The sequence below is a fragment of the Ahaetulla prasina genome, chromosome 8 (genome assembly GCF_028640845.1).
Source record: "Ahaetulla prasina isolate Xishuangbanna chromosome 8, ASM2864084v1, whole genome shotgun sequence".
In the NCBI taxonomy this organism is placed as follows: domain Eukaryota; kingdom Metazoa; phylum Chordata; class Lepidosauria; order Squamata; family Colubridae; genus Ahaetulla; species Ahaetulla prasina.
Window position 1 is genome coordinate 5,350,534 of NC_080546.1, and position 26,513 is coordinate 5,377,046.

Sequence of the window (26,513 nt, forward strand, 5' to 3'; positions counted from 1 at the left end):
CTCCTCCTCCTCCCACACCGCATCCTCTTCTAGCACTGATGCTGTTACCTAGTTGGGTACTGAAACATCTGCAAGAAAACCTAGCAGTGTGGTTGTTCCTGTCCAGTTCAAGAACCCCACATTCCTCCTCCTCCTCCTCCTGTCTACAAACCCCACTTTCTTGTAGCACTGATGATGCTACCTAGTTGGGTCATTGAAACGTCTGCAAGAAAACCGTCCAAGCAGGGGGTTGGACTAAATGACCTCCAAGGTCCTTTCCAACTCTGTTATTACTGTTACTTGTAAAGAGGCCCCAAATGCAATATTTTGTTGCAGGCCTCTTGGTTAACTTCCCCCCCCCCAAAAAAGAGGGTGGGGGTGGGGGTTAGTGGTGGAATGCTGGGCCTCCACAGAGCTCCGAGGTTCTTTTTTTTTCTGAAGAACTCTGTGTGGCTCCGGAGAGCACAGCACAGCCGGAAGCTGCAAAGATTGGGGTTCCCCACTGGTTTGTGGATGCTCTGTTTGGATTTGGGAGAATGGCACAGGACTGGGGCACTCTGCCCATGCTCAGAAGCAAGGCCCCAAACTAACAAAGGCAGACTCGCTTCTGCCCGGGATTGGGGCACTCTGCCCATGCTCAGAGAAGATGCCCTTGGGCAGCAATGACCCCAGGAAATGAACGAAGGCAGACTCGCTTCTGCCCAGGATTGGGGCACTCTGCCCATGCTCAGAAGCAAGGCCCCAAACTAACAAAGGCAGACTCGCTTCTGCCCGGGATTGGGGCATTCTGCCCATGCTCAGAGGAGAGATAGCCTTGGAGACCGGTGACCCCAAGCAAAGCCAACAAAGCCAAACTCACTTCTGCCTAGAATCGGGGCACTCTGCCCATGCTCAGAGGGCTGATCCTTCAACCCAGGATCTGACACTCTGCCCATGCCCAGAGAGCCGATCCTTCGACCCAGGATCAGGCACTCTGCCCATGCCCAGAGAGCCGATCCTTCGACCCAGGATCGGGGCACTCTGCCCATGCCCAGAGAACCAGGATCAGGGCACTCTGCCCATGCCCAGAGATCCAATCCTTGGACCCAGGATCTGGGCACTCTGCCCATGCCCAGAGAACCGATCCTTCGACCCAGGATCGTGGCACTCTGCCCATGCCCAGGGATCCAATCCTTCGACCCAGGATCGGGGCACTCTGCCCATGCCCAGGGATCCAATCCTTCGACCCAGGATCTGACACTCTGTCCATGCCCAGAGATCCAATCCTTCGACCCAGGATCTGACACTCTGTCCATGCCCAGAGATCCAATACTTCGACCCAGGATCTGGGCACTCTGCCCATGCCCAGAGAGCCGATCTTTCGACCCAGGATCTGGCACTCTGTCCATGCCCAAAGATCCAATCCTTCGACCCAGGATCGGGGCACTCTGCCCATGCCCAGAGGCTGGGGTTGGTGGTGGGGGGAGACACACGAAAGCATCGCTCCCGAGCCGAATCGGGAGCCGAGGCGTGGCCCGCAGAGCTCCTTTAAACCCGGGCAAAGGCGGGGCGCTCTGCACGTCCTCAGAAACCCGCCGGGTTAGCACCCCTTTTGCAAGCTTTGCAGGACAGCGGCTGGCGGCAGCCGGAGCCCCGAGCTCGCCCGCCTGGCTTCCTGCTTGCCTGCCGCGAGGCGTGGCCGGAGGGTCCGCCTGCGAGGAGGAGCCGGTGCCGGTGGGCGGCCGAGGAGGAAGAGGAGGAGGAGGAAGAGGAGGAGGAAGGACGGGCTGCCGAGCAGCAGGCCGCCGGTCGTCGCCCGCCTCGCCGCACCAGCCGCCGCCGCCGCTGCCGATCGCGGGGTCCGCAGGGCTCCAGCACCAGCCGCCCCAAAGAGCCAGCCGAGCCTCCTTCCCCGTCGCCCGCAGGAGAGAGGTACCCCGGCGACCCCCGGACGGGCCAAATAAGGGGAGAGGGGGGGTCTTTCTCCTCCCGGGTTGGGGAGGGGTCTCCCTTTATACCCCCCTTCCCCTTTTCCCCACCGTCCCAAGATCTTGGAGAAGCCCCCCCTCCAGCCCAATTGGGGAGGGGGCTTCAGAGAACGACCCCCCTCTTTTCCCTTCCTGGGGAGGGGTCTCCCTTTATACCCCCCCTTCCTCTTTTCCCCACCGTCCCAAGATCTTGGAGAAGGGGGGGCTCCCCTCCAGCCTGTTTTCCAGCTATTTGAGGAAGGGGCTTCAGAGAACGACCCCCCTCTTTTCCCTTCCTGGGGAGGGGTCTCCCTTTATACCCCCCTTCCTCTTTTCCCCACCGTCCCACATCTTAGAGAAGGGGGGGGCTCGCCCAGCCCCCCTCCAGTCCAATTGGGGAGGGGGCTTCACAGAACGACCCCCCCTCTTTTCCCTTCCTGGGGAGGGGTCTCCCTTTATACCCCCTTCCTCTTTTCCCCACCGTCCCACATCTTACAGAAGGGGGGGGCTCGCCCAGCCCCCCTCCAGCCTGCTTTCCAGCTAATTGAGGAGGGGCTGCAGTGAACGACCCCCTTCTTTCTCCCTCCTGCGGTCTCCTTCACCCCCTTCCTCTTTTCCCCACCGTCCCAAGATCTTGGAGAAGGGAGGTGGGTGGCTCAGCCAGCCTGCTTTCCAGCTAATTGAGGAGGGGCTGCAGTGAACGACCCCCTCTTTCTCCCTCCTGCGGTCTCCTTCACCCCTTCCTCCTTCCCCACGGATCCAGATCTAGGAGAGGAGGGGGGAGGTATTGCTTAGCCGGAGAGAAGCAACCCCCCTCCCAGCCTGCTTTCCAGATAATTGAGGAGGGGGCTGCAGAGAATGAACCCCCCCTTTTTTTTCCCTCCTGGGGAAGGGGTCTCCCTTCCACCCCTTTCCTCCTCCCCCCTCGCCCCAGATCTCGGAGAGGGGGGCTTTGCCAGCCGGGGAAGTAACCCCCCCCAGCTAATTGAGGAAGGGGCTGCAGAGAACGACCCCCCCTCCTTTTCCCCTCCTGGGGAGGGGTCTCCCCTTTTACACTCCCTTCCCTCACCGTCCTAGTTTTCGGAACGAGGGGGGGGAAGCTCGGAAGCAAAGCCCCCCCTCCCAGCTCGCTTCCAGCGAATTGGGAGGGGCTGCCTAGAAGGACCCTCCTCTTTTGTGCCCCTTCCTCTTTTCCCCACCGTCCCACATCTTAGAGAAGGGGGGGGCTCGCCCAGCCCCCCTCCAGCCCAATTGGGGAGGGGGCTTCACAGAACGACCCCCCCTCTTTTCCCTTCCTGAGGAGGGGTCTCCCTTCATACCCCCCTTCCTCTTTTCCCCACCGTCCCAAGATCTTGGAGAAGGGAGGGTGGGTGGCTCAGCCAGCCGGGGAAGCCCCCCACCCCTCCAGCCTGCTTTCCAGCTATTTGAGGAAGGGGCTTCAGAGAACGACCCCCCCTCTTTTCCCTTCCTGGGGAGGGGTCTCCCTTTATACCCCCTTTCCTCTTTTCCCCACCGTCCCACATCTTAGAGAAGGGGGGGGCTCGCCCAGCCCCCCTCCCGCCCAATTGGGGAGGGGGCTTCACAGAACGACCCCCCCTCTTTTCCCTTCCTGGGGGGGGGGCTCCCTTTATACCCCCCTCCTCCTTTCCCCCCCGCCCCACATCTTAGAGAAGGGGGCTCGCCCAGCCCCTCCAGCCCAATTGGGAGGGCTGCAGAACGACCCCCTCTTTTCCCTTCCTGAGGAGGGGTCTCCCTTCATACCCCCCTTCCTCTTTTCCCCACCGTCCCAAGATCTTGGAGAAGGGAGGGTGGGTGGCTCAGCCAGCCGGGGAAGCCCCCCACCCCTCCAGCCTGCTTTCCAGCTAATTGAGGAGGGGGCTGCAGTGAACGACCCCCCCCTTCTTTCTCCCCTCCTGCGGTCTCCTTCACCCCCCCTTCCTCCTTCCCCACGGATCCAGATCTAGGAGAGGAGGGGAGGTATTGCTTAGCCGGAGAAGCAACCCTCCAGCCTGCTTTCCAGATAATTGAGGAGGGGGCTGCAGAGAATGAACCCCCCCTTTTTTTTCCCTCCTGGGGAAGGGGTCTCCCTTCCACCCCTTTCCTCCTCCCCCATCGCCCCAGATCTCGGAGAGGGGGGCTTTGCCAGCCGGGGAAGTAACCCCCCCCCAGCTAATTGAGGAAGGGGCTGCAGAGAACGACCCCCCCTCCTTTTCCCCTCCTGGGGAGGGGTCTCCCCTTTTACACTCCCTTCCCTCACCGTCCTAGTTTTCGGAACGAGGGGGGGGAAGCTCGGAAGCAAAGCCCCCCCTCCCAGCTCGCTTCCAGCGAATTGGGGAGGGGGCTGCCTAGAAGGACCCCTCCTCTTTTTGTGCCCCCTTCCTCGGCGGGGCTGTTTTTTCTCCTCTTTTCTCCCTGGCTCAGCAAACGGCCTTGTTATTTGCCTCTCCGGCCGCTTTCTCCAACCGGGCGCCCTCCGCACGCCTCGGGCTGGCGATTCCGGTGGGATCGCTCACCTGGCTGGTTTAGTTGGGCGGGGGAGGGGGGGGCCCCGACGATTTATATTGCAGCGATTTTTTTTTAAACCCCCCCCCCTCCCCTCCCCTTTGCTGAGAATCCTGCAGGGGAACAATGACCTGATTGCAATGGGCGCCTTAGGGATCTGGAGACCCTTCCCATCTAACTCAGCCATTGGGGGGGCAGGAGGGGGCTTGGGGGTGGGGTGGGAGGTATATTCAGCCCATCAAACTAGGGGATATTTTCTCTCTTACATTTTCTAAGGATTAAAATTGAGTGGGGGGGGCGGGGAGAGTGCTGAGTCCGTCATTCTGGAGGATGGGCCTTTTTGGGTGTCACTCCCCCTCCCCTCCTTTGACCCTCTTTTTAAATTGGGGAGGCGAGCAAGAATTTTGGTGGGTTAGTTGAGTTCTCAGCAGACTCCCCTCCCCTCCCCTCCCCTTATTCTGATGTCAGCTTGGTGCAGTTCAAGGGCTTCATTGACAAACACACAAGTGTAGTTTATGTGTCACGAGAGGAGAGGCGTTGAATGTTTTGCATTGTCTCCCCGGTTTAGAGTCACCTCGCCCTGCTTCTTGCTGGGTGTGCGGTTTGTGTATAGGGGTGTGCAAATCTGAGAAGCTGTGGAGCATGGGGTTTGTGTATGGGTGTGCAAATCTGGGAAACTGGAGTGCAAGGTTTGTGTATATGGGTGTGCAAATCTGAAAAGCTGTGGAGCATGGGGTTTGTGTATAGGGGTGTGCAAATCTGGGAAACTGGAGTGCAAGGTTTGTGTATAGGGGTGTGCAAATCTGGGAAGCTGTGGAGCGCAAGGTTTGTGTACGGGTGTGCAAATTTGGGAAGCTGTTGAATGTGAGGTTTGTGTGAGTGTGCAAATCTGGTAAGCTGTTGAGTGAGGTTTGTGTATGGGTGAGCAAATGTGGGAAGCTGTTGAGTGAGGTTTGTGTATATGGGTGTGCAAATCTGGTAAGCTGTTGAGTGTGAGGTTTGTGTATGAGTGTGCAAATCTGGGAAGCTGTTGAGTGCGAGGTTTGTGTATGGGTGTGCAAATCTGGTAAGCTGGGGAGTGTGAGGTTTGTGTATGGGTGTGCAAATCTGGAAAGCTGTTGAGTGAGGTTTGTGTATGTGTGTGGAAATCTGGTAAACTGGAGTGCGAGGTTTGTGTATGGGTGTGCAAATCTGGTAAACTATGGTGCGAGGTTTGTGTATGGGTGTGCAAATCTGGTAAACTGGAGTGCGAGGTTTGTGTATGGGTGTGCAAATCTGGGAAGCTGGGGAGTGTGAGGGGCTACATTTGCACACTACATTTGCACAGGTGTAGAATTGCATCCGACTTCTCTCGGTTCGTTTTCAAGAGCTATCTCTTTTCTCTTGCTGGCCTCTTTTTCCCCACTGGATTACAGGATTATTTCCTGGGCCATAGATAGCATGTCTGAACAGTGACACTATTCCCCAGCTCTTTCCTGGGAAAAGGCAACCTACTTGATCTTACGTATTTATGAATCGCCCCCCTAATATTGATATTTCCCCCCCAAATGTCACAGCAAGAAAGCTGCAACAGAAGCTGAGCTTCCGAACTGTGAATTTCTGTTGGAATAACAAGAGCGTTTAAACCCAAAATCAGACAAAAATATTTCTGCTTTTTAAAAAAAAATAAATAAATCACGCAGTGGTGTTTTGAATGGAGGCTGGTACACGAGGATTCGGAGGCAAAGATTTCTTTTTTTAAAAAAAAAATTAAAGGCAATAAACAGAATTTTTAGAACTCTTGGTGACCAAAAGATAATCTCTCAACTCTTGCAGTTTCTCCCTTCCCCCACCAAAAAAAAACAACCCAAGATCAAAGCCACCCTTGTTGGATGAATGTGTAAAATTGCTGATTGGGGTTCCTTTCAAACTTTCCTCCAATTCTATTTTATTTTATTTCCAGCGATGGCCAGTCGGAGATGCCAAGTGGGGATGGATGAGTGGGTGGCGGGTGTGTGTGTGTATGTGTGATCTTCCCACGTCTCTTTTTTTTTTTTTTTGCAGTATGGAAGGATGGAGAGAAAGGAATTTGCAAACAAAGCCTTTGGTCTTTCGCTCTTCCTCCTCCTCCTCCTCCCCTCCCCCTTACATCAGGGGAGGGGACATCTTTGCTGGTTTTAACTGCATCAATCTGGCTCTCTTTGTGTTGAGGAAGTGTGCTATCTGGGGCTCCCCTGGTGTTTATGTGTCAGTGGAAGCGTTCCAGAATAATCATCTCTTGGCTTGTTTAAAAACTGCTGATGTCCATAAAGAACAGCTTCATTCAATTTAAGGAGGGAGGGAGGGAGGGGGGGGAGAGAGAGAGAGAGAGAGAGAGAGAGAGAGAGAGAGAGAGAGAGAGAGAAAACGTGCTTTCCCCAAAAATAAGACCAGGTCTTATATTAATTTTTGCTCCAAAAGACGCATTAGGTTTATTTTCTGCTTAGGTCTTATTTTGTGGGAAATACGCTACTAAATGCATCCATCTGGCTGACAGTAGTAACTGGGGCCTAGTTTTGGGGTAGGGCTTATATTACGAGCATCCTGAAAAATCATGCTAGGGCTTATTTTCCGGTTGGGTCTTATTTTAGGGGAAACAGGATGGATGGATAGATAAATAGATAGGTAGGTAGGTAGGTAGGTAGGTAGATAAGATTAGATTAGATCAGGGGTCTGTAAACTTGGCTCTTTTAAGACTTGTGGACTTCAACTCCCAGAGTTCTTCAGCCAGCTTTGCAAAGCTGGCCTGAGGAACTCTGGGAGTTGAAGTCCACAAGTCTTAAAAGAGCCAAATTTGCAGATCCCCTGGATTAGATTAATAGATAGATAGATAGATAGATAGATAGATAGATAGATAGATAGATAGATAGATAGATAGATAGATATGGATAGGATAGGATATAGACAGATGATGATAGATATGATAGATGATAAATATGGATAGATAGACAGATGATGATAGACAGACAGACAGTAGATGGATGGATGGATGGATAGATAGATACAAACAGAGGCATCAAATCAAAATCACGTGAAAGTACTGCTTTGCAAAGCCTTAGTAAGGCCACACCTGGAATACTGCATCCAGTTTTGGTCGCCACGTTACAAAAAAAGATGTTGAGACTTTTGAAAAAGTGCAGAGAAGAGCAACTAGGATGATTAAAGGCCTGGAGACAAAAACATCTTAAAAAAAACAGTTGCAGGATTTGGGTTTGGCTAGTTTAGAGAAAATAAGGATTATGGGTGGGGGGCATGAGAGCAGTTTTCCTGTATTTGAAGGGCTGCCAGAAAGAGAAAGGAGTCAATTTAGAACTAAGGAGGAATTTCCTGACAGTTAAAGCAATTAATCAGTGGAACAACTTGCCTCCAGAAGTTGTGAATGCTCCAACACTGGAAGTTTTTAAGAAAATGCTGGATAACCATTTGTCTGAAGTGGTGTAGGGCTTCCTGCCTAAGCAGGGGGTTGGACTAGAAGACCTCCAAGGTCCCTTCAAACTCTGTTATTCTATATTCAATTTATTTTTCAAAATGCCAGAGGGCAGGACTAGAAGCAATGGGTGGAAACTAATCCAAGAGAGAGGCAACCTGGAATTAAGGAGAAACTTCCTAACAGTGAGGACAATTAACCAGTGGAACAGCTTGCCACCAGAAGTTGTGGCTGCTATATCACCGGAGGTTTTTAAGAAGAGGTTGGATAACCATTTGTCTGAAATGGCATAGGGTCTCCTGCTTGAGCACAGGGCTGGACTAGATGACCTCCACGGTCCCTTCCAGCTCTATCCTGGTTCTGAGAAGAGATGTCAGCGTAGATTTCTGTCAGCCAGGTCATGGTTATTGTCTCCAAGGTGCTTTTTCCAAAATTCCTGATTTTTTTTTCCTTTGAAAATTGTTTCGCTTCTCCTCCAAATTTTTTTTTTAAAAAAAAACGTTCTTGGATAATAAGCAAAAACTCTTCAAGAAAAAAAACAACCCCAAGAAAGTCCAGTTGCCTTTTGGTTGTGAAATTTGCAGAGGTAGAAGGCACAGGTAACAACCTTTTGTGTAGTGGACCACTCCAAGTTAAAACAACACTGAAAAAAGTGACTTATGACCGTTTTTCCACACTTAACGACCGTTGCAACATCCCTGTGTTCACGTGATCCAAATTCTCTGACTCATAATTATGACGTGTCCTGGGGTCACGTGATCCCTTCGTGTCCTTCTGACAAGCAAAGTCAACGGAAAGTCAGATTCGCTTAACAACCATGTTACTAAGGGCACACAACCTAGTGATTCACTTAACAACCGTGGCAAGAAAGGTTGTAAAATAGCAAAAACTCATCGAGTAACTGTCTCACTTAGCAACTGAGATTTTGGCTTCAATTTGGGTCATGAATTGAGGACTACCTTTTCCCCACTTGGTCAATCTGGAAATATTGCAGTTTTAAGAAAATGTTGGATAACCATCTGACTGAGATGGTTTGACAAGGTCCCTTCCAACTCTGTTATTCTATATTCAATTTATTTTTCAAAATGCCAGAGGACAGGACTAGAAGCAATGGGTGGAAACTCATCCAAGAGAGAGGCAACCTGGAATTAAGGAGAAACTTCCTAACAGTGAGGACAATTAACCAGTGGAACAGCTTGCCACCAGAAGTTGTGGCTGCTATATCACCGGAGGTTTTTAAGAAGAGGTTGGATAACCATTTGTCTGAAATGGCATAGAGTCTCCTGCTTGAGCGGAGGGGCTGGACTAGATGACCTCCAGGGTCCCTTCCAGCTCTATCCTGGTTCTGAGAAGAGATGTCAGCGTAGATTTCTGTCAGTCAGGTCATGGTTATGGTCTCCAAGGTGCTTTTTCCAAAAGACAACTGGACATTCCTGATTTTTTTTTCCTTTGAAAAGCGTTTCGCTTCTCCTCCAATTTTTTTTTTAAAAAAACCTTCATGGATAATAAGCAAAAACTCTTCCAGAGCAAAATTTTTTATTTTCCATAATAATTCCCACAATTTGACCAGTGTACAATACAATCACTTATCCAACAATCGATCCTATACTCAAATTATACTCCATCAGGGCTGCTCGACCGCCACTCCCTCCCTTAATCCTTTCTACTCTTCTCATCCTTCTTCGACTTTCCCCACCATCCTTCTCCTCGCTTTCCTACTTCCCCTCCTCTTTCCCACTTCTCACTACCATCCTTTCTAACCCTCTATCTTCTCCTTCTTCTTCTCCTCCTATCCTTTCTTCTCCCTCCCTTCTTTCCTACCTCCCTACCTCCCTACCTACTTTCTTCCTTCTTTACTCCTCTTTCCTTACCCTTTCCCTTCGGGAGTGGTTACCGAGCAGTCCCGACTTTACACCATTCCAGCTTGTTTAATTCTACCATTATACCTGTACAATGGCAATCAATCAATTTATAATCTTCCCCTTCCCCCCCATTTCCCCCCCCCCCAGACTTCCCAGAACAGAATACAGGGTATTGTAACTAACAAACATAATCTAAAATATAACATAAAACATATTCCATGTCACACCATCACACTATCAATTCCTTTCTTTCTTAAACTCTAATACATAGCAATTCCTAACTTCACTCAAAAACTAATTGATATTTTTTAATCTGATACTTATTTTGAATATAATCAATCCACTTTCTCCATTCCAAAATATATTTTTCTTGTGTACAGTCTTTCAAGTAGGCAGAAATTTTTGCCATTTCTGCTAAATTTGATACTTTACTAATCCATTCTCCAATTGTAGGTAAGTCTTCTTTCTTCCAATATTGTGCAATCAATAGTCTTGCAGCAGTTATTAAATTCAAAATCAGTTTTGTCTCTATAACAGTAGCAATCTGGAGTTTGATAGGGGACTTCAATGCATAAGCAAAAACTCTTCAAGGAAAAAAAAAACCCCCAAGAAAATCCAGTTGCCTTTTGGTTGTGAAATTTGCAGAGGTAGAAGGCACAGGTAACAACCTTTTGTGTAGTGGACCACTCCAAGTTAAAACAACACTGAAAAAAGTGACTTATGGCCGTTTTTCCACACTTAACGACCGTTGCAACATCCCTGTGTTCACGTGATCCAAATTCTGACGCTTGGCGTCTGACTCATAATTATGACGTGTCCTGGGGTCACGTGATCCCCTTTCGTGTCCTTCTGACAAGCAAAGTCAATGGGGAAAGTCAGATTCGCTTAACAACCATGTTACTAAGGGCACACAACCGCAGTGATTCACTTAACAACCGTGGCAAGAAAGGTTGTAAAATAGGGCAAAACTCATCGAGTAACTGTCTCACTTAGCAACTGAGATTTTGGCTTCAATTTGGGTCATGAATTGAGGACTACCTTTTCCCCACTTGGTCAATCTGGAAATATTGCAGTTTTAAGAAAATGTTGGATAACCATCTGACTGAGATGGTGTAGGGTTTCCTGCCTAGGCAGGGGGTTGGACTAGAAGGCCTCCAAGGTCCCTTCCAACTCTGTTGTTATGTTATGTTATGTTATGTCTTGTTTTCTTGTGATCGATAGCTATAAAAACTGTCACTTTCCTTGTTGGAAAAGCTACGGAGTTGGTTGACTCTTTGGGTGGAAGAATTTTAGTGCGGCTACAGATTAAACTCACGCAAGAGAATATTTGTAGCTCAGGATTGATCTGCGGGGTCCTTGGTGCTCTCTGAGCTGGGTTGTTTTCCTGCAGACGTTTCATGACCCAACTAGGTAACATCATCAGTGTTAGAAGGGAGTAAGGGGAGAGGAGGAGGAGGAGGAGGAGCAGGGATGATGATGACGGGTCCTTAGTGCTTTCTGACTTTTGTTGTTTTCTTGCAAACATTTCATGACCCAACTAGGTAATATCATCAGTGCTAGAAGTGAAGGGGTGTTGCAGAGATGAGAAGGAGTAGGAATAGCAGTAGTGGGTTTCACTCACTTTCGCTACCGGTTCAGAACTGTGAGCGCGCTTCCGCTCGTTTTACTTGCGCGTGGCGCTTCTGTGCATGCGTAGAACCTTTTGCGCGTGCGCAGAGTGTTCGTGAAGACATCCGGGTGGGTGCGCCTTTGGCGTTGAGTCATGCCGGCCACATGACCACGGAGACGTCTTCGGACAGCGCTGGCTCTTCGGCTTTGAAACGGAAATGAGCACCGCCCCCTAGAGTCGGGAACGACTAGTACATATGTGTGAGGGGAACTTTTACCCGACTCTTTTCAATCCCATTATTAGAAGTTATCGAATTGACCTAGATTTGTAGAGCTGGGGTTCGCTCAAGATATAAAACTGCAAGGAAAAAAAAAATCAGACTGTCTGCCTACTTTTTAAATGTCATTAGGATGTTGTTGTGTTGTAGTAGCCAAAAAATAAGTAATGCTAAAACGCTTTAGTAGCAATAGAAAAAAAAGTTTGCAGTGAGAAGAAAAGTACGGTACTTCTGATTTAATCCGTTTCTTTCAACTGGAAAATATTAGGTTTTTGGGTTTTTTTGCACTGTCTGCACCATTTGTTTTTCTCATTGTTTTAGTCCAGACTGCCTATTTTTTTTTTTTTACTGTTTTAATTGTTTTAACTATTTTACTTTTTGGAAGTGCTACTTTTTTTTTTTTTTACAGATTTTCTAAGCCACCCAGAGTCTTCTGGAGTGGGAGGCCATCGCTCATTTCAAACAAACCAATTCTTTCATTCAATTCAGCTCATTAAATTATGCCTGAATTCATTAATTGAAAGTCTGCGAAGATATTTGTGATTTGCAAAAGAGGATTTTTTTTCAAAAAATTCCCTTTTGAATTTATTGCGGTGACGATAAGAGGGGAAACAAAACTTGTTCTCGGCTTCTTCGCACGCTGCATTCGTTTTATTTTAACTTCTGCTTTCTGCTTTGTTTTGGCTGAAAAATTGTACGTTTTGCTGACGGAATGCCTCAGCAACATTTCCTGACTAAGGGTGCCACCGCAGGTTTCAATATTGTATTTTTTTAAAAGTTAATTTTAAAAAGTCAATTGGCACCGTTCTAGGAACTCTTCCTTCCTTAGTTTTTGTTTTCCTTTTAAAATAGCACGAAATGTTTTTAGAAATGTTTAATTGGTCAAATGGCCAATCAAATCTTTTTCTTTTTCTTTTGGATAATTATCCATCTTTTATGTTGGGAAGTGTTTATGTTTGTCTCGAGGTTGAGTCAGAAGTGTCTGATCAAAATAATTGTTTTAGTTCACTTGAGTGAAAGAGGTTTTGGGTTCCTGATTCTGAGAAATGAGATTGACGTTGTTTTTCAAAGATGTCTTGGAGATACTTGCCATTGGTGTGCAAACTGTTTCAGATTAAATTACGTCAAAATTAAGAATGTTCCGGCATTTGGGAAGTGTTTTAAAGTTCAAACAATTTCCAGAATGATTCCAGCAATCCATTTTGACCCTCAAGTAATCCTTGACTTACAAGAATTTGTTTAGCGACCGTTTGACGTGACAAGGGCACTGAAAAAAATGAACTGCAACCAACTCACTCACTCACCAAAGGTGCTTTTCCAAAGACAACCGGGGGGCTTTCTTAATTTGAACTGAAGAAGCTTCTTGGACGAGAAGCGAAACATTTTAAAGAAAAAACTAAAAAAACCAAAGCAGATGTTGAGACTCTGGAAAGAGTGCAGAGAAGAGCAACAAAGAGGATTAGGGGACTGGGGGCTAAAACGTAGGAAGAACGGTTGCTGGAACTCAGTATGTCTAGTCTAGTGAAAAGGAGGACTAGGGGTGATGTGATAGCAGTATTTGAGGGGCTGTCACAAAGAAGAGTTGGGTGTGTGTGTGTTGTCAAGCTATTCTCCAAAGCACCTGAAGGCAGGACAAGAAGCAACGGATGGAAACTAATCCAGGAGAGAGAAGCAACCTAGAACTAAAGAGGAATTTCCTGATAGTGAGAACAATTAATCAGTGGAACAGCATGCCACTAGAAGTTGTGATTGCTCCAACACTGGAAGTTTTTAAGAAGAGGTCGGATAACCATTTGTCTGAAGTGGTGTAGGGTTTCCTGCCTAAGCAGGGGGTTGGACTAGAAGACCTCCAAGGTCCCTTCCAATTCTGTTATGCTCTTATTCTAAGAAAGTCCAGTTGTCTTTCGACAGCATCTTTGGAACAGCCATGACCTGGATGATGGAGCATCTCCATAGAGCCCCAGTTACCAGTTGAGCTGGATTTCAATGCCAATTGGACCGTCATGTCTAGCTTTTCGGCCGTCTCAACCTTTTTTGCAACCTGGATCACCGTCCTAAATCTCAGCAAGACACAATTGCGCATCGTTTCTATATTCTTTTAGCGTGGGCCTGTTTTTGGGGCACATTGAGAAGAATGCAATAATCAATTTGCAATTTGCAAAATGGTTATGACGCTCTGCTAACGTAAGCAGGCCTGAACTGAATATAGAAAAACAGAGCTGGAAGGGACCTTGGAGGTCTTCTAGTCCAACCCCCTGCCCAGGCAGGAAACCCTACACAACTTCAGACAAATGGTTATCCAACATCTTCTTAAAAACTTCCAGTGTTGGAGCATCCACAACTTCTAGTGGCATGCTGTTCCACTGATTACCGGTAATTGTTCTCACTATCAGGAAATTCCTCCTTAGTTCTAGGTTGTTTCACTCCTTGATGAGAGTTTCCATCCGTTGCTTCTTGTCCTGCTTTCAGGTGCTTTGGAGAATAGGTCGAACCCCCCCTTCCTCTTCTTTGGGGCAGCCCCTCAAATATTGGAAGACTATCCTGTCTCCTCCTTGTCCTTGTCTTCTGAACTTTTAAAGAATACAGAATAACATCCTTGTGCATCATTTCTATCTTTTTTTTAGTTTGGGCCTATTTGGGGGCACGTTGAGACGAATGTAATAAATGCAATTTGCAAAAGGATGACGAGACTCTGCTAACTTCAAGCAGGCCTGAACTGAATATTGAATAACAGAGTTGGAAGGGACCTTGGAGGTCTTCTAGTCCAACCCACCCCCCCGCCCCGCTCAAGCAGGAGGCGCTGTACCAAACGGCTGTCCAGTCTCTTCTTAACCTGAACTGAACTTCTATTTATTTTGAACTGAATTACGATTTCTTTTTCCCCCCCTACTGCATAGGGGAACACAGAAACTTATTGTAATGTTTTTTTCCCCCGGAAAGAGACAGTGTCAACATAGTTCATGTCGGAGGTTCTGAAAACTGGCACGAGAAATGCGGTCACAAAGCAAAGGGGGAAAACACCACTAAAAAAAACGCTAACTCAACATGAAAAGAGTGAAGGCAGCTTTAAGTTTCTCTTCCCCTTTTCACGGTTGAACCGAAGCATCCGAGGAAACAAAAAATGAGTTTGTGCATTTGGTCCTGCCAAGTTTGCAACATCTGTGGCTTAAATGGGGTCTCCTGCGATGCTGAGAGTCCGGAGTCTGATTTATGAGGAGAAAACATTTTGCTTTAAAACAAATATATGTCCCATCTCTTCCTCCAGCTTGGAACTTCAGGGGTCGGGAATTATGGCCCTTTCAGGACCTGTGGACTTCAACTCCCAGAATTCCTGAGCCAGCCATGCTGGCTCAGGAATTCTGGGAGTTGAAGTCCACAGGTCCTGAAAGGGCCATAATTCTGGGAGTGAGAAAAGGGGCTCAGGAATTCTGGGAGTTGAAGTCCACGGGTCATGAAAGGGCCATTATTCTGGGAGTGATCAAAGGGGCTCAGGAATTCTGGGAGTTGAAGTCCACAGGCCGTGAAAGGGCCATAATTCTGGGAGTGAGAAAAGGGGCTCAGGAATTCTGGGAGTTGAAGTCCACAGGTCCTGAAAGGGCCATAATTCTGGGAGTGAGAAAAGGGGCTCAGGAATTCTGGGAGTTGAAGTCCACAGGTCCTGAAAGGGCCATAATTCTGGGAGTGAGAAAAGGGGCTCAGGAATTCTGGGAGTTGAAGTCCCCGGGTCATGAAAGGGCCATAATTCTGGGAGTGAGAAAAGGGGCTCAGGAATTCTGGGAGTTGAAGTCCCCGGGTCATGAAAGGGCCATAATTCTGGGAGTGAGAAAAAGGGCTCAGGAATTCTGGGAGTTGAAGTCCCCGGGTCATGAAAGGGCCATAATTCTGGGAGTGAGAAAAGGGGCTCAGGAATTCTGGGAGTTGAAGTCCACAGGTCATAAAAGGACCATAATTCTAGGAATGACTAAAGGGGCTCAGGAATTCTGGGAGTTGAAGTCCACAGGTCATGAAAGGTCCATAATTCTGGGAGTGACCAAAGGGGCTCAGGAATTCTGGGAGTTGAAGTCCACAAGTCATAAAGGGGCCATAATTCTGGGAGTGATCAAAGGGGCTCAGGAATTCTGGGAGTTGAAGTCCACAGGTCATGAAAGGTCCATAATTCTGGGAGTGATCAAAGGGGCTCAGGAATTCTGGGAGTTGAAGTCCACAAGTCATAAAGGGGCTATAGTTCCCCACTACTATATCTACAGGTTTACCATTCTGGCTAGTTACTTCAAAGGGTCTCACTTTATGACCTCTTCCTCTGATTGTTAACCCATTCAGCATTTTTACTGAGATACAGGCAGTCCTCGACTTAGGACCACACAACTGAGGCCAAAATTTCCACTGCTAAGCAAGGCAGTTTTGACCTATTTTATAACCGTTTTGCCACTGTTGTTAAGCGGATCACTGCCGTTGTTAAGTGAACCATACAAATGTGGCTTCCCCCTTTGCTTGTCGAAGGCTGGCTGGGAAGGTCACAAATAGCGATCATATGACCCTGGGATAGTGCAACAATCGCAAATACAGGTAGTCCTTGACTTACAACCATAATTGGGCCCAAAATTTATGTTATTAAGTGAGTTTTACTCTACTTTACAACCTTTCTTGCAACCGTTGTTAAGTGAATCACGGCAGTTGGTAAGTTAGTCACGTGGTTGTTAAGAGAATTCGGCTTTCCCATTGTCTTTGCTGGTCAGAAGGTCGCAAAAAGAGATCACGTGACACCCCCCCGCCCCCGATCACTGTGACCGTCATAAATGTGAGTCAGTTGCCCAGTATTTGAATTTTGATCACGTGACCATAGGAATAGACATAAGTGCGAAAAACAGCCATAAGTCACATTTTTCACTTCTAAATTTTGATTACACAGCCATGGGGAGGCTGCAACGGTTGTAGGCGCGAAAACTGTCTAGCCGTCATTTTTTTTCCCAGCACCGTTGTAACTTTGGTCACTAAATGAATGATCGTAAGTCGAGGACAACCTATACGGCCTTCTTCACAAAGCAGGCAAGCTAGGAAAGATGTGTGTGTGTGTCGGCTTGTGTGTGAGTGCACACACTGAGGCTTCTCAGCACTGCAGGCCTTTCATGTGTGCAACCTGGTAAAAATCCCTTTGCTGTGTGCAACAGGTGTTTTTGTGTGTGTGTGTCGGTTTGTATGTGAGTACACACACCCAGGCCCAAGTAGGTGGTAGGAAACTCAGTCAGTGAAAAAACAAGCAAACTTTATTCGAACAGCTGTGAATTCATTCTCAACGTAGTTCAACTAAATTAAAGCAAATTCCTCCCAACACAAATTCCTCAGTCCTATCACCAACCTTGGTCCAATTAGGCAAACTGCAAAGGCCTTTCTTGACACAAGTTCAGAAGACACCAATACAAAATATATGCAAGAAGGCGAAGCTATCAACATTGTTTTCCAGCAAAGAGCCCAAATGCCGTTGCTGGTCTTTTAAGCCTTATGGGAGGGGCCAGTCGTCTCTTGGCCCTACTCCTGAGTCGTCCTCTTTGCTTGAGCTGCTCTTGCCTTCTGGCAGCTCTTCTCATGCGTGCATTAGGAACAGGCTCCTCCTGTTCTTCTGCCTCACTACTATCAGTCTCTGGAGGCTCTGGAGTCCGCACCTCACTCCCCGATGGCCCTGGCCGCACCTCTGCCTCTGACGCAGAGCCCTCATCCGGGCCTCCCCCAGCCTCCAGAACTGGCCCATGTTCTTCCTCAGCCTCATCACTGTCTGACTCCATTGCCAGTTCCGCAGTCAGCTGGCGGACCACAACACACCGAGGCTTCTCAGCACTGCTGGCTTTTCGTGTATGCAGCCTAGTGAAAAATCCTTTTGCTGCATTGCAACTGGTGTTTGTGTGTCGGTGTCTGTGCATTGCACACAGGTCGGCTCCAAGCTGTGCTGTTTCCCCCCCCCCCCACGGCAATGCTTCCGAGTTCGGATTCCGTAGCATCTTCTCTCTCTCTCTCTCTCTTCCGTGTGGGATGAGTGGATTGAAACAGGGCTTAAAACCTGGCCCGGAAACCCGAAAACGGTTCTCCTGTTTGGAATGAAATTCTCCTGAATTAATTTTCCAGATCCACGGAGGCGGATCCCAAATTTGCAAGCTATTCAGAACCATTTAGGAACAATTCGCCGCGTGCCGATTTGTGAAGCCCAGCGCTGCCTTTGCAAATATGGGGAGGAGACTTGGAAATGATGGTAGTCCTGGACTTACGACCGTTTCGTTTAGCGACCACTCAAAGTTACCACAGCACTGAGAAAAGTGACTTACGACCGTTTTTCACACATGACTTTTGCAGCAGCCCCCCCCCCCGTGGTTAGGCGATCAAACTTCAGCTGTTTGGTTCCTATTTATGACGGTCGTAGCGTCCCGGGGTCACATGATCCCCTTTTTATGACCTTCGGACAAGCGAACTCAATGGGGGAGGCCAGATTCACTGACCAACCGGGTTGCTAACCTAACAGCTGCAGTGATTCGCTTACCAACCGTTGGCCAGAAAGGTCTTAAAACAGGGCGAAACTCACTTAATGAATTTTTCACTTAGCAAAAAACATTTTGGGCTACTTGTCTTTAAGCTCTCTTGGGCAACACGGGTTTGAGGATAATTTCTTTCGAAGACTAGGGAAGGTGGATCAAACCGGATCCCGTTTTGAGAGGAGGCGTGAAGACACCTCGGGACAAAACAGAAGAAAAACATCGCATGTCAAAATGCGAGAAATGCCAAACCGCCCGGAAAGGAAACAACACAATTAACGGATGGGTTGCGTTGCCAAGTTGTGATGGCTGCAGCCAAGAATTCCGCATCCTTTGGACTGGAGATGATTCTCTAATCAGATAACAGGCAGGTTATAATATCTTCGTAATGAGGAGAAGAAGAAGCTGTTTTCGAGGACGTTAAAAGCTGAAGTCAATGGCCTTCAAAGGAAGAGGCTTTCAAATCAGAATAGAGCTAAAAGGGACCTTGGAGGCCTTCTAGTCCAGCCCGCTCTAGAAACAGGACACCCTATACTAGTGATGGTGAAGCTTTTTGGCACCGAGTGCCCAAACCGGAATGCATGTGTATGTGTGCGCATTGGAGTGTCGGAAACCCAAAGACCAACTGGCTGACATGCTCATGCCTGTTTTTTGGCTGTTTTTCAGGCTGTTTTTTGGGCCAAAAATGACCCGGAAAACGGCCCAGAAATGGCCCAAACACGACCAGCTGGTGATGGTGCATGTGCTGACAGAGAGGTGTCTGTGTGCCACAGGTTCGCCATTACGGCCCTATACCATTTCAGACAAATAGCTCTTCAGTCTCTTCTTAAAAACCTCCAGCGATGGAGCACCCGCAACTTCTTGTAGCAAGTTGTTCCACTGGTTAATCGTCCTCCCTTTTAGGAAGTTTCTCTTTAATTCCAGGTTGCTTCTCTCCCTGATTACTTTCCATCTGTGGTTTCTTGTCCTGCCTTTAGAATAGAATAGAATAGAATAGAATAGAATTTTATTGGCCAAGTGTGATTGGACACACAAGGAATTTGTCTTGGTGCATATGCTCTCAGTGTACATAAAAGAAAAGATACGTTCATCAAGGTACAACATTTACAACACAATTGATGGTCAATATATCAATATAAATCATAAGGATTGCCAGCAACAAGTTATAGTCATACAGTCATAAGTGGAAAGAGATTGGTGATGGGAACTATGAGAAGATTAATAGTAGTGCAGATTCAGTAAATAGTTTGACAGTGTTGAGGAATTATTTGTTTAGCAGAGTGATGGCCTTCGGGAAAAACTGTTCTTGTGTCTAGTTGTTCTGGTGTGCAGTGCTCTATAGCTGCTTTTGAGGGTAGGAGTTGAAACAGTTTATGTCCAGGATGCGAGGGGTCTGTAAATATTTTCACGGCCCTCTTCTTGATTCGTGCAGTATACAGGTCCTCAATGGAAGGCAGGTTGGTAGCAATTATTTTTTCTGCAGTTCTATTTATCCTCTGAAGTCTGTGTTTTTCTTGTTGGGTTGCAGAACCGAACCAGACAGTGATAGAGGTGCAAATGACAGACTCAATAATTCCTCTGTAGAACTGAATCAGCAGCTCCTTGGGCAGTTTGAGCTTTCTGAATTGGCGCAGAAAGAACATTCTTTGTTGTCCTTTTTTAATGATGTTTTTGATGTTAGCTGTCCATTTTTAGATATGGTAGAACCTAGAAATTTGAAGGTTTCTACTGTTGATACTGTGTTGTCAAGTATTGTGAGAGGTTTGTATACCTCTCACAATACTTGAGTATAGAATATAGGGGCTTTGGAGAATAATTTGACCCTCTCTTCTTTTGTGGAAGCCCCTCAAATACTGTAATACCGCTATCATATCACCCCTGGGCCTTCTTTTCTCTAGACTCCTGCAACTGTTTTTCATACGTTTTTCATACGTTTTAGTCTTCAGCCCCCCCCCCCCCAATCATCTTTGTTGCTCTTCTCTGCTCTTTTTCCAAAGTCTCAACATCTTTTTTTGAAATGGCTCCGAACTATTCAGAAACACACTTCCTGACCAAGAAGAGAGCCGTGAAAATATTTACAGATCCCTCGCATCCTGGACATAAACTGTTTCAACTCCTACCCTCAAAACGACGCTATAGAGCACTGCACACCAGAACAACTAGACACAAGAACAGTTTTTTCCCGAAGGCCATCACTCTGCTAAACAAATAATTCCCTCAACACTGTCAAACTATTTACTGAATCTGCACTACTGTTAATCTTCTCATCGTTCCCATCACCAATCTCTTTCCACTTATGACTGTAAGACTGTAACTTGTTGCTGGCAATCCTTATGATTTATATTGATATATTGACCATCAATTGTGTTGTAAATGTACCTTGATGAACGTATCTTTTCTTTTATGTCCACTGAGAGCATATGCACCAAGACAAATTCCTTGTGTGTCCAATCACACTTGGCCAATAAAAAATTCTATTCTATTCTATTCTATTCTATTCTATTCTATTCTATTCTATTCTATTCTATTCTATTCTATTCTATTCTATTCGTGCTGCCAGTGTCCTAGGTATCAACCAAGTACCTTCTTAAGATGTACGATGTTCTGAGTAGCGCAGTTTTTTGCAGTTCTGCTGGTGTTACTGCAGGAAGCTGCAATTTCTTGATGGGTTGTTGTTGTTACTGTTTTGTTGTTGTTTACTTTATTTATTAAAAATGAAACTCAGTCAACTGAACATTCAAAAAGGCATCATAAGTACCATTGACTGGTGCTGATGGTTGATGTGGATTGCTGCCAGCGTCCAAGGTATCAATCAAATACCTTCTTAAGATGTACAATGCTTCAAGTACCGCAGTTTTTTTGCAGTTCCGCTGGTGTTATTGCAGGAAGCTGCAATTTCTTGATGCATCGTATAAAATTCTTGGACATGGTACCAAGTGCCCCGATGACAATGAGTATCACTGTGAGATGTTTCATCCATAATTGCGTAGTTTCGATGGCCAGGTTGCGATATTTCGTGGTTTTTCCCCCCAGTTCTTTTTCTTCGACTCTGGCGTCTCCAGGTACCGCGGATGTCAATAAATTGTACACTTCGGTTTTTGACAACTGTGATACCTGGAGTGTTGTGTTCCAAATGATGATCTGGATGATGAAGATGATGAGTCCCAGTGATGTGGAATCCTTATTTTTATATTTAAACGGTCTTGCACATTTGTGTACTATATTTTCAGAGAAGAGGAGAAGTTACTAAAATTGGTTGTACAGATAATCCTTGGCTTGCAACCACAAATGACGCCAAAATTTCTATTGCTCAGCAAGACATTGGTAAGTGAATTTTGAGCCATTTTGCGACCACTCTTGCCGCGGTTGTTAAGTGGATCCCTGTAGTGGCAGTTAGCAACACGGTTGTTAAGTGAATTTGTCTTCCACATTGACTTTGCTTGTCAGCAGTTTGCAAAAGGGGATCACGTGACCCCGGAGCACTGCGACCGTCATAAATGTGAGTCAGTTTTGTCAAGCATCTGAAACAAAAATACAATAAATACAATTCTAAAAACAATTAAAAAACTTCTAACCACTAAACAAACTGTTGTAAGGATTCCCTGGACTTCTGGTGATGAAGGAGAAAACTGTTTCTTTAGATATTTCATTTTCTTTGTTATCTATCACGTATCTATCTCTATCTATCTATCTATCTATCTATCTATCTATCTATCTATCTATCTATCTATCTATCTATCTATCTATCTATCTATCTATCTATCATCCATCATCTATCCATCCATTATCTATCTATCTATCTATCTATCTATCTATCTATCTATCTGTCTGTCTGTCTGTCTGTCTGTCTGTCTGTCTGTCTGTCTGTCTGTCTGTCTGTCTGTCTCTCTCTCTCTCTCTCTCTCTCTCCCTCTTTCCCTCCCTCTCATCTCTCTATCCCTATCTGTCTGTCTGTCTGTCTATCTGTTTGTCTGTCTCTCTCTATCATCCCTCTCTACCTATCCCTATCTGCCCCTCGATGACGCAGTGGTTAGAGTGCAGTACTGCAGGCTACTTCTGCTGCCTGCCGGCTGCCTGCAATTTGGCGGTTCAAATCTCACCAGGCTCAAGGTTGACTCAGCCTTCTGTCCTTCTGAGGTGGGTAAAATGAGGACCCAGATTGTTGGGGGCAATAGGGCTGACTCTGTAAACTGCTTAGAAAGGGCTGTGAAGTGGTATATAAGTCTATGTGCTATTTCTGTCTATCTTTTTGTCTGTTTATCTCTCTCTATTTATCTATTTACCCTGTTTCCCTGAAAATAAGACCCAAACGGAAAATAAGTCCTAGCATGATTTTTCAGGATAATAATAATAATAATAATAATAATAATAATAATAATAATAATAATAATAATAATAATAATAATAATAATAATAATAATAATAATAATATTATTTTTATTTATAGTCCGCCCTTCTCCCAAAGGACTCAGGGCGATGTACAGCCACAAGTAAAATACAGAAAGAAAACAACAGTACAAAACTAAAAACAACCCTTAAAAAACCTATTTAATTTGGCTACTTATAGATAAAAATATTCCCACTAAAATTTACTAACAATTTTTAAAAACCCATAAATCAATTTAATAATATAAAATTTAAGCGAGTCCAGCAAGACGAAACAAATAGGTTTTGAGTTCGCAGCGGAAGGTTCTAAGGTCGGGCAGTTGTCGGAGTCCAGGGGGAAGCTCGTTCCGCAGGGTAGGAGCCCCCACAGAGAAGGCCCTCCCCCTGGGGGCCGCCAGCCGACATTGCTTGGCTGACGGCACCCTGAGGAGCCCCTCTCTGTGAGAGCGCACCGGTCGTTGGGAGATAGACGTTGGCAGTAGACGGTCCCATAGGTATCCCGGTCCTAAGCCATGGAACGCTTTAAAGGTAGTAACTAACACCTTGAAGCGCACCCGGAAGACAACAGGCAGCCAGTGCAGTCTGCGCAGGATAGGTGTTACATGGGAGCTCCGAACGGCTCCCTCAATAACCCGCGCAGCCGCATTCTGGACTAGCTGGAGTCTCTGGGTGCTCTTCAAGGGGAACCCCATGTAGAGAGCATTGCAATAGTCCAGACGAGGGGTAACGAGAGCATGAGTGACCGTGCATAGGGCATCCCGGTCCAGGAAGGGGCGCAACTGGCGGATCAGGTGAACCTGATAGAAAGCTCTCCTGGAGACGGCTGTCAAATGGTCTTCGAAAGACAGCCGCCCATCCAGGAGCACGCCCAAGTTGCGCACCCTCTCCATTGGGGCCAATGACTCGCCCCCAACAGAAAGCTGCGGCTGCAGCTGACTGTACCAGGGTGCCGGCATCCACAGCCACCCCGGTACAGTCGTACGAGGATTACGAGGATGCTCGTAATCTAAGCCCTACCGCCAAAATAAGCCCCAGTTAAGATTGTCAGCCAGATGGATGCATTTAGTACCGTATATTTCCCCCAAAATAAGACCTAACCAGAAAATAAGCCCTAATGTGTCTTTTGGAGCAAAAATTAATATGACCCAGTCTTATTTTCACGGAAGCATGATGTCTGTCTGTCTCTTGTCTGTCTGTCTGTCTGTCTGTCTGTCTGTCTATCTATCTTCTATCTATATCTATCTATCTACTTTCTATCTATCTATCTACCTTCTATCTATCTATCTACTATCTATATCTATCTTCTATCTATATCTATCTATCTACCTTCTATCTATCTGTCTATCTATCTATCTATCTATCTATCTATCTATCTATCTATCTATCTATCTATCTTCTATCTATCTATCTATCTATCTATCTATCTATCTATCTATCTATCTTCTATCTATATCTATCTACCTCTATCTATCTATCTATCTATCTATCTATCTATCTATCTATCTATCTATCTATCTATCTATCTATCTTCTATCTATATATATATCTACGTTCTATCTATCTATCTATCTACCTTCTATCTATCTATCTTCTATCTATCTATCTATCTACTATCTATATCTATCTATCTATCTTCTATCTATATCTATCTATCTACCTTCTATCTTCTATCTATATCTATCTATCTATCTTCTATCTATCTATCTATCTTCTATCTATATCTATCTATCTACTTTCTATCTATCTATCTATCTATCTATCTATCTATCTATCTATCTATCTATCTATCTATCTATCTATCTACCTTCTATCTATCTATCTACTATCTATATCTATCTTCTATCTATATCTATCTATCTATCTATCTATCTATCTATCTATCTATCTATCTATCTATCTTCTATCTATCTATCTATCTATCTATCTATCTATCTATCTATCTTCTATCTATATCTATCTTCTATCTGTATATATATCTACGTTCTATCTATCTATCTATCTATCTATCTATCTATCTATCTATCTATCTATCTATCTATCTATCTATCTACTATCTATATCTATCTATCTATCTTCTATCTATATCTATCTATCTTCTATCTATTATGTATCTACCTTCTATCTATCTTCTATCTATCTATCTTCTATCTATCTTCTATCTATCTATCTATATCTATCTGTCTGTCTATCTACCTTCTATCTATCTTCTATCTACCTATCATCTATCTATCTATCTATCTATCTATCTATCTATCTATCTATCTATCTATCTATCTATCTATCTATCTTCTATCTATCTATCTTTATCTATATCTATCTTCTCTCTCTTTATCTATCTTCTTTCTTTATATCTATCTATCTATCTATCTATCTATCTATCTTCTATCTATCTATCTATCTATCTATCTATCTATCTATCTATCTATCTATCTATGTTCTCTCTCTCTGTATCTTCTCTCTATTTATATCTATCTATCTATCTATCTATCTATCTATCTATCTATCTATCTATCTATCTATCTATCTATCATCCATCCATCAACCCCCTCTCTATCCATCTTTCTCTCTTCCTCTCCCCCCCTCTCTTTCACACCAGTGGGGCAGGTAAAGGCTGCTATCCTAAGCTGCCTTTTGATGCAGTTGTTTTAAAAAGGGGCCATTAAGAATTAAGAAGTGAGTCCCAACATTGCTGAATATGCTTGTCTTTGGAAGTCGTTTTCTCTTTCAGCTTTCATTGGCTTTGAAAAGAGAAGGAGGCATGAAAAGAGCCAGTTTCCTTCCGATCCTTCCTTTTGTTGGTAGCTTTTCATTCTCCTTGGAAAAAAAAAAGTGTTTTGCCTTGAATAAAAGAAAAAACCCTTTGGTGGATCGTGGTTACTTCCTTTCTCCCTGGATCTCCTGTCCAAAGGAAGACATGGGCCTTTATTCATTTATTCATGTGCAAATGTTTTATCCATTATTTTGTTTATTTTTAAGAAAGGGACTAATAGCAACCCATTCATTGCTTCATTGGTTCCTTAGGTACTTTCCACAGGTCCAGATTTTATATACTTCATAGCAAATTAGAAAAGAAAGGAAGGAAGGGAGGAGGAAGGAAAGAAGGAAGGAAGGAGTTAAACGAGGAGGGAGGGAGGAAGGGAAAGAAGGAAGGAAAGGAGAAGGGAAGGGGTTGAAGGAAGGAAAGAGGGAAGGAAGAAAAGGAAGTGTTAAAAGTTGAGGGAAGGAGGGAGGGAGCAAGAGAAAGAAGAGGGAAGGAAAGAAGAAGGGAAGGGGACAGAGGGACGAAGAAATAGAATTAGAATTAGAATTAGAATTAGAATAGAATAGAATAGAATAACAGAGTTGGCAGGGACCTTGGAGGTCTTCTAGTCCAACCCCCTGCTTAGACAGGAAACCCTACACCACTTCAGACAAATGGTTATCCAATCTGTTGGATAAGGAAGGAAGGGAAGAGGAAAGAAAGAGAAGGAAGGAAGGAAGTTAAAAGAGAAGGGAGGGAGGAAGAAAGGAAAGAAGGAAAAGAGAAAGGGAAAGATGGAAGGAAGGACAAAGGGAAGATGGGGGAAGGAAGGAAGGAAAGATAGAGGGAAGAAAAGGCAGGCAGGCGAGGAAGAAAGGAAGGGAAGAAGAAAAGAAAGAAAGAAAGGAAAGAAGGAAGGAAGGAAGGAAAGATAGAGGGAAGAAAAGACAGGCAGGCAAGGAAGAAAGGAAGGAAGAAGAAAGAAAGAAAGAAGGAAGAAGGAAGGAAGGAAGGAAGATAGAGGGAAGAAAAGACAGGCAGGCAAGGAAGAAAGGAAGGGAAGAAGAAAAAGAAAGGAAGGAAGGAAGGAAGGAAGGAAGGAAGGAAGGAAGGAAGGAAAGATAGAGGGAAGAAAAGGCAGGCAGGCAAGGAAGAAAGGAAGGGAAGAGAAAGAAAGAAAGGAAAGAAGGAAGGAAGGAAGGAAGGAAAGATAGAGGGAAGAAAAGGCAGGCAGGCAAGGAAGAAAGGA

At 45.6% G+C, this 26,513-nt stretch overlaps 1 protein-coding gene across 3 annotated transcripts in view; it reads left to right on the forward strand.

The window, feature by feature from the left end:
- The window catches only part of SMOX (spermine oxidase), a 77,117-nt gene that overhangs the window by 942 nt on the left and 49,662 nt on the right, over positions 1–26,513 (forward strand). Inside the window, exon 1 of one of the 3 annotated variants that reach the window (XM_058193301.1) lies at positions 1,585–1,890. The exons of 1 other annotated variant lie outside the window; for it this stretch is intronic. The gene's annotated coding sequence lies outside the window, so the exon portion shown is untranslated. Of the gene's footprint in view, positions 1–1,584; positions 1,891–26,513 lie in introns of those variants that run through there. One more of the 3 variants, XM_058193303.1, reaches the window with a different exon arrangement.